The sequence below is a fragment of the Platalea leucorodia genome, assembly GCF_965183815.1.
Source record: "Platalea leucorodia genome assembly, chromosome: 7".
Lineage (NCBI taxonomy): Eukaryota > Metazoa > Chordata > Aves > Pelecaniformes > Threskiornithidae > Platalea > Platalea leucorodia.
In genome coordinates this window covers 12419267-12426253 of record NC_138829.1, presented here as the reverse complement: position 1 = coordinate 12426253, position 6987 = coordinate 12419267, and positions in this window count along the sequence as shown.

Genomic DNA, 6987 nt, shown 5'->3' with positions numbered 1-6987 from the left:
GGAGGCTGGAAAGTAAGTGCAACTGGTGATGATATTCCTGACTGTCATGCCTCAGATACCAATGAGGACTGCCAAAAATCAGGCTGAGTTAAACTTTGCACTGGAAATAATAATACAGAGGTCATTCAGTTAGATAAATAAAAGGAGAATAAGGACAGAGCAGTTCTGTTATGTGGTGAGAGCGTGGTAGATTAAAGGTAACTGAGGGATCTCCTCAAAATGAAGCAAATGCTTTTGCGAGTGAGAACATTGATGCTGAAGATAACAGAGAAGGTGGGCTAGATAACGGGAAGAAAGACAATGAAATGAAAATCATACCTAAAGTAAAAGCAGAAGTATAAGATGTTGTTGTGTTAGAGTCAGCAAACGTAGGGGGAGGAATGGACAGAGAATAAGAACAAATAATCTCCGCTGGAGCCTTCTGGCATGTGAAATCATCATCCTAGTAGCAAGGCTCCTCAGGGAAGTCAGAGCAGTCACACCTGACTAGGCAAGAGCAAATGTAGCACATACCTGCCAGGATGCCAGGGTGGTGGGAAAAAAAGGTATGAAAGGCTTTAGAACACTTTCTGAAGAAAGGAACAATTAAATAAATGGATAAAATGGGATAAAAATGGAATAAAAATTATTTTACTTAACATCATTGTGACAGACTTATCAGACCTAATCCATTTGTGTAAGATTTTCTAGCTATACATTTCATCAGGCTGGACAGCAGCAAAATGTTCTTACAGAATTACACAGAAAATACAGAAAATGTTTAGGGCAGACAGACATCAGCAGAAGAAAAGAAAGGCCATTTTTCTTGAAAGACAGTCCCTTTCAAACTGTGGCAATCCACCACAGAAACAATCCTCACTTCTAGAACTGCCTGAAAACAGGCTTGTGATTATTTATATTTCCTGTCATATTGTAGTGCAACAGCATTATTGTAATATCCTGGATCCCACTGCCCAGGTTTGCAGGAGAATCTGAAAAGAGGAAGATGGCTCTTTATGGGTGTTTATCCAAAAAGTTCACAAATGAGAGGACAAGAAGGGCTAAAGCATGGATATACTTGGTCACAGCTTTTAGAGGAGCCTAGAGAGGTCAGCATCAGTGATGTACCCCTTGAAAGAGAAAGGGAACCAGCTTTCCTCCCATGAGGGCTATGAAGGACCTTGCAAGGGAAGCCAGGCAGGTCAGACGCAGTGGCACAGAGAAGAGGGAGGCATGGGAAGGATGCCAAGGGAGTGGCATGCTCAAAGCAATGGTGAGGACAGCGATCTCTGCAGCAGCAGCACAAATGGATCAGGACAGGACCACAGATCATTCGTGCAGATCAAGCAGAAGGGGGCTTGCATGGAGCAAAAGAGAAAACGACATGTGCCTGGGCAGGAGCTTTGGTCCTAGCATGGCAAGATGCAGCCTTTCATAGAGATGTAACATAAGAAGAAATCCAGAGGGTTTAGGCATGACCTGGATGCTGGGGCCAAGAGAGATCAGCAGCAAAGATGATGCCCTCTTGGCCATGGCCTCTGTGGAGGCAGGATGTTAGACGGATTGCTAAAGCAACTTAACCAAGTACTTGGTTAAGCTCTGGAGGACAAACAAATCCAATCAAGGTAGGCACACATTTCAGCTAGGCAGTCATCTCAAATGGTGAGAAAATGAAGAGACCTCTCAAGAACCAATGGCTGGACTGTGATTTACACCGCTGTAATAATAGCAAGATTTGGCCAAGTAGGATTAGTTATTATCATCTTTTATCCGTCTTTGTATAGAACATTTTTGCTGTGAATTTTGAAAGCTTTAGTGCAATAAGCTTTCCCTGATTTCCTTACTTGGTATCAGGGAAGAGGCTGAAGATGAATTACAAATAGCCTCATAAAATGCAGTAGCCAGTCTACAGCAAACAGCTTGCTCAAACATCATAAAACGTGGTGTAGCTTCCTCTGCTGCACAGAGCCACTGGAGCAATGCCAGGGCACTCTGGAGCCACGTACTCTTGTGCTACCACTGCACAGAAGAGCTCCATGTGAGAGCGCTGAAGAGTTCAACAGGACCTACCACCTATGGCGAGGAGTTAATGTGTGAAGAGTCAACATTAGGAAAACAGTGGTTGAGAAATAAGACTGAAAACTTCTTACGGAGCATCTATCGTAGGAATACTGGGTCAACGTGGATGATGATGGACCGCAGGGGCTACCAACAGAGCTCACCTGGGGATGAACGTTCAGGGCCATGGGCTGGGTCAGGAGGTAGCTCTGTGCAAAACACCATTCACATGCCCAAACATGCAGCTCTGCACCTTGGCACTTGTAGGGCACGAAGAGAAAAGCCACCATATTTATGCACTCCCATCTCAGCAAAATGGGGCCTTCAAAGAAGCTGACAGCGAGTCAGGATAAAATCCATGAGATGGTCCCTTCCCTCTCCCATCCTCATCCCTGCACGCAAGGAGCTGCCTCCTTGCTTCCCATTTTGCAGCACAGGGAAGGCATTTCCATCTGTCAGGAGGATGGGGGGTCCTGTCTTTGCTTTTTTTAAGAACATAGACAGGCCTTGATCCAAACCAGCACAGATTTCAGGGAAGCTTGGGGTGTAGCTTGTTACTTCACATTCATTTTATATTTTTAACCAGAAAATGTTTCTAGTTAAGATATCCTCAACAGCAAGCAAGCAAGGAAAAGGAAGAAAAATAACCAACAAATAGCCTCTACCTGAACCTGAGAATGTGTAGAGAGCATGGGGACATGGAGAAATACTCCTCAGAGACGCTGTCCTCAGAAACTGCCCTAGAAAGGGACCCACCTCAGCACAGCCCATCCCAGCATGCTGCACTGGTGCAAACCCGGACTTTGCAAAGTCTAACTTCTGTTTTGATGTGGCAAGGGGAGTCCTGAAATCCTGCCACCCCTACAGTCACCCTTACAGCTCGGGGAGCACAGTGAGTGCTCCCTGCGGGAGCGTTGGCTGCACGCACCTACAGCTGCCACCTTTAGCGCAGGGTAGGCAGGCAGCTCCAGCCACATTTCCAGCAGGTCTCCCAGAATAAACCCTCAGTGTCTGCGCGTGGGAAACCAGCATTTGTGCCATGCTATCTGTGTATGCTGCAATTTGTCCAGTTCCTGCAGTCAAACAAGTCTATTTTTGTAGGGCTGCTGAAAACATGGCCCTTAATTACTGCTTTTGGCAGGGAGCGGGGTTATCTGGTGGATGAGATTAGCAGCCTGGTTGCTCTTGGGGAAGACATGTTGGCCGGCTTGGACTCCAGTCAGCAGTCCTGCTCTATGTCATGTTTTGAGCCCTCTCCAGAAGTAATAGGGCTGTTTTTTACATTGATAAAGAGTTTATCCCTTGTACTTTTCTAATCAGTTCTTTCTTGGCTCTTTGCATGAAACATTAAAAAAAAAAAAAAAAAAAGCTTAAATTGGCTTTTATACTGTGGTATGGTCACTGAAAACCCTTAGTGCTGCTATGGCATGAAAATGATGTATGTAGTCCTACAGAGATGGGAGAGTATGCCTGAGACCTGTCTCTCCATCACATGCAGCCCATGGGAAGCAGAACCAGAACCAGACTGAGGAGATATAGCCCATCAGAGGAACCTGGTCAGGGCAAAGAAAGGGGGAGAGAGGGGAGAATATCAACTCTTTTCAAATTATGCATGTGTTTGTGCCTTGCCATGTCAGAGCAGAACACCTCCCCTTCCCCACCTTTTAATCCATGTTTTCTGAAACCCTTGGAAGCTTTTCATTGCTTTCCCTTCTCCCCTGTTGCTTCCTCTTGCCCACTGAGTGACATTAATGTTATTTTTTTTCTTAACTAGGACGCTTCTACTTGTGTCCCAGCACAAGAATGGCTCCACACATGTCCTAGAAAAATCAGCATTTTTGTTTTCACAGTTTTTTTTTTTTTTTTTTTTTTTCTCCATTCTCTAACTTCTCCAAACTGAAGTTTTGAAAGGTTAGACAGTGGAAAAAGGAAGATTTGGAAAGAACATCTAAACATTGTACTTTCCCTGGCAAGCAGATGGGGGAAAAGTTGAGGGAAGGTGATGAGAATAGGGAGTGGAAAGGAAAAAACTGATTGAAAGGGGAGGGGAAGAAAAAAAAGAATTTTTTTATTTTGAAAATTGACAAGTAGGGATTAAAAAAAAAAAAAAAATCAATATTTTCATGTTTCCTGAAATTTCTTATGAAATTTCTCACTAGTGCTGGTGGGCTCGCAGCTTCCCTGGCTGGGTTGGCAGTGTTGGGGGCCAGGAGACCCCCCCACATTGGGGAACAGTCTGCAGTGACCCCTGTAATTAAGGGGTACAACAATACTCAATGACTGTACTCAACTGTACTCAGTGATCAGTCGCTTACTGTGAGACTAGATGTATTTACTCTACGGTCCAGAAGAAGTCTTTGCAAGGTCCTGCATCTTTCAGTATCTTCATCAGTAACTTTAATAATGGGATAGAGAAGATGCTTATTATATTCATGAATAGCTTCAGCATGGGGCAGGCTGCTTTGTGCTTGGATCAACCCAAATATAAAGTAGCCTCGAAAAATCAGAGAAATATTCTAAAAAATAAGTAGGATGAAATTCAGTAAGGACAAATTGAAATTCCCAACTGCAGGAACAAACGGGCATTCATATTTATGGGAGATAAGAAGCTAATTTCGTATCAGCCGGGTAGGAAAGGATCTGAAGGTTTTAGTGGGTCACAACTTGACTGTGAATCAATGTTGCTGTTGCAAAAAAAGTCAAATACTGTACTGTGACATACAAACAGGCTCACTGCTGATAAGACACATAAAGTAACTCTAGTCTGTCCAACACTGGTAAGATTTTAGCTTGAGTTACTGCATTTGATGTGGAGGCAATTTAAGAAGGTCATGAGCTCGCTGGAGGGAGTTTGGAGAAGACAACAGCTGGGTGAGCAAGGACCCAAAACCACAGCTTGCGTGGGAAGGTCAGAAGAAGTGGATCTCTTCTGCCTGAAGAAGGAAGGATGAATTCAAAGGACATAAAGAAAAGAAGAAATACATTTCCCCATTTCTACTGTTGGTGGGACAGAAATAATGCGTGTAAGTTACAGCAAGGGAGATTCAGGCAAAACCCAGCAGAGCTTTGGGTCGGTGGCAGCCGCAAAGCACTGCGGCTGCTGAGCCGAGGCATGTGGGTCTCCATCTCTGGACATTTAAGAAGAGACTGGACAAGTACCTTGAGAAATGGCACAGGTATGTCACCCGAGATAACACCCTGTCCGTGCCCTTCCACCCAGTTTCCTGTGATTTTTATGATGGGTACCATAACAGTTCAGCAAGTGATGATTTTTAAAAATAGCTCTCGAAAGGCTTGGAGCTTCCCAAAGATGCCCAAACCTTCTCTCTTTCCGCAAGCTTTTCCCACTGCCTCCTGTTTCCACTGGCTTCAGTGAAACAAGGGCTTGCCAGCTGTGGCTCTTGGACCACATCAATGACTGCTCACAGTCAAACATTGAATTTACCTCCCAGCCACACTTGGAGGCTCTGGAGTGAACAGCTATTTTTAAAGCCACCACCCTGCCACATTGGAACGTTTGCTCGGCAGTAGAGAGTGTGCTCGAAGAAATAATGACTGCCTTTTTATCCAAAGACTATTATAGCTAATGTTTAAAGTTCACTAAAAAACATGTTTCTGTATATTTGTATGGAAGGTATATTTAAGGCAAACCTCCCTCAAACTCTACTCAATAAGCAAAGAGCACACAGCAATACTCCACTCTTGACATTTTAAAAAGCCCTCTGATGTTCTTTTCTTCCTTTAACAATGGGGCCAATTTTCCCTTTCCTGGCTGCCAGCCTGCCCTCACTTTTTCTTTTAGCACCTCTTGAAATTACCTTGACCTCACCTTTAAGCACACTCTTCTCCAGGACACTGAGCTCAGACGGGGTGGGAGGTGTTGCTGATGGAGGAATGAAAGATCAGACATTAGCATAACGTTGAGAATATTATCAGCACTCTCCATTTTCCCTAACGAGGACCCAGCAACCTCTTGGGGCCACCATTAATATTGATCATGGGCCTCCCCTCTACCCTGTCGCTTCCCAGGGCTGCAAATCCCTGATGCTTTCTGGCCATCGTTCTCCATTAAGGACTGACTGACTGCTGTACAGGCATCTGTGTTTGGGAGCGGAAGGCAAATGGACCGGGTTCAATCTAAGCCCCTTTCCAGCCATCATCGTCATGACACAGCTCGGTCTCTTGCTGTTTTACTGCTGACCTGACAGAGACGGATGTTGTCTGCTGCTGCCACACACTCATCCTCACCAGACCAGAGTTAGCCGCCTCTCACAACTGGGAAATAAGCAGTCTTCTCACTTAGAGCTTTAAACACCACCAGGAAAAAAAAAAAAATGAGCCTCTCCCTGACAAAAATAGAAAAGTCATCTACCAAGAGGAGCCCAAAACTGTGAGTGTGTCTGTGCTGGAGAAGCTGCGTTCCCAGTTCACAGGCATGGGGCCAGCACAGATGTCCAGCTGTGGCTGTCTCACTTCAGGCCAGGTCTGCCACAGGTTTGTCACTGCCCAGGGGAACCTCGGTGATGGACCAGGTGATGGGCTTTGGGACCAGGAGCAAACAGCCATGCTTTACCTGTAACTGCTTCAGTAAATCACTGCAATGAGGTCATCTGCTCATCAGTAAGCTCCGCTGCATCTAAAAAAAAATTTGGCTTCTAAAAAAAATGGCATAGCCCTGTAGCTGGTGAAAGACTTTTCCTTCACCATCCCTATGAATGATATATCTCTCTGACACCAAGCGCCGCTGATCCAATCCCATCAGCATAGCTCAGTCCTGCTCCAGCAAAGGCTTCCCTCTGGGGCAACCATCTCCACTGGCTCCATAGCTCCTGGCTTGACTTTTGGGCCATGCCTGTACTTGAAAGTCAAATCAGATTCAAGTAGGGTGTTAATTGTAAGTGCAATCCCCATTCTTAAATATCTCAACTCATTTAAAGTGTGTTACGCTAT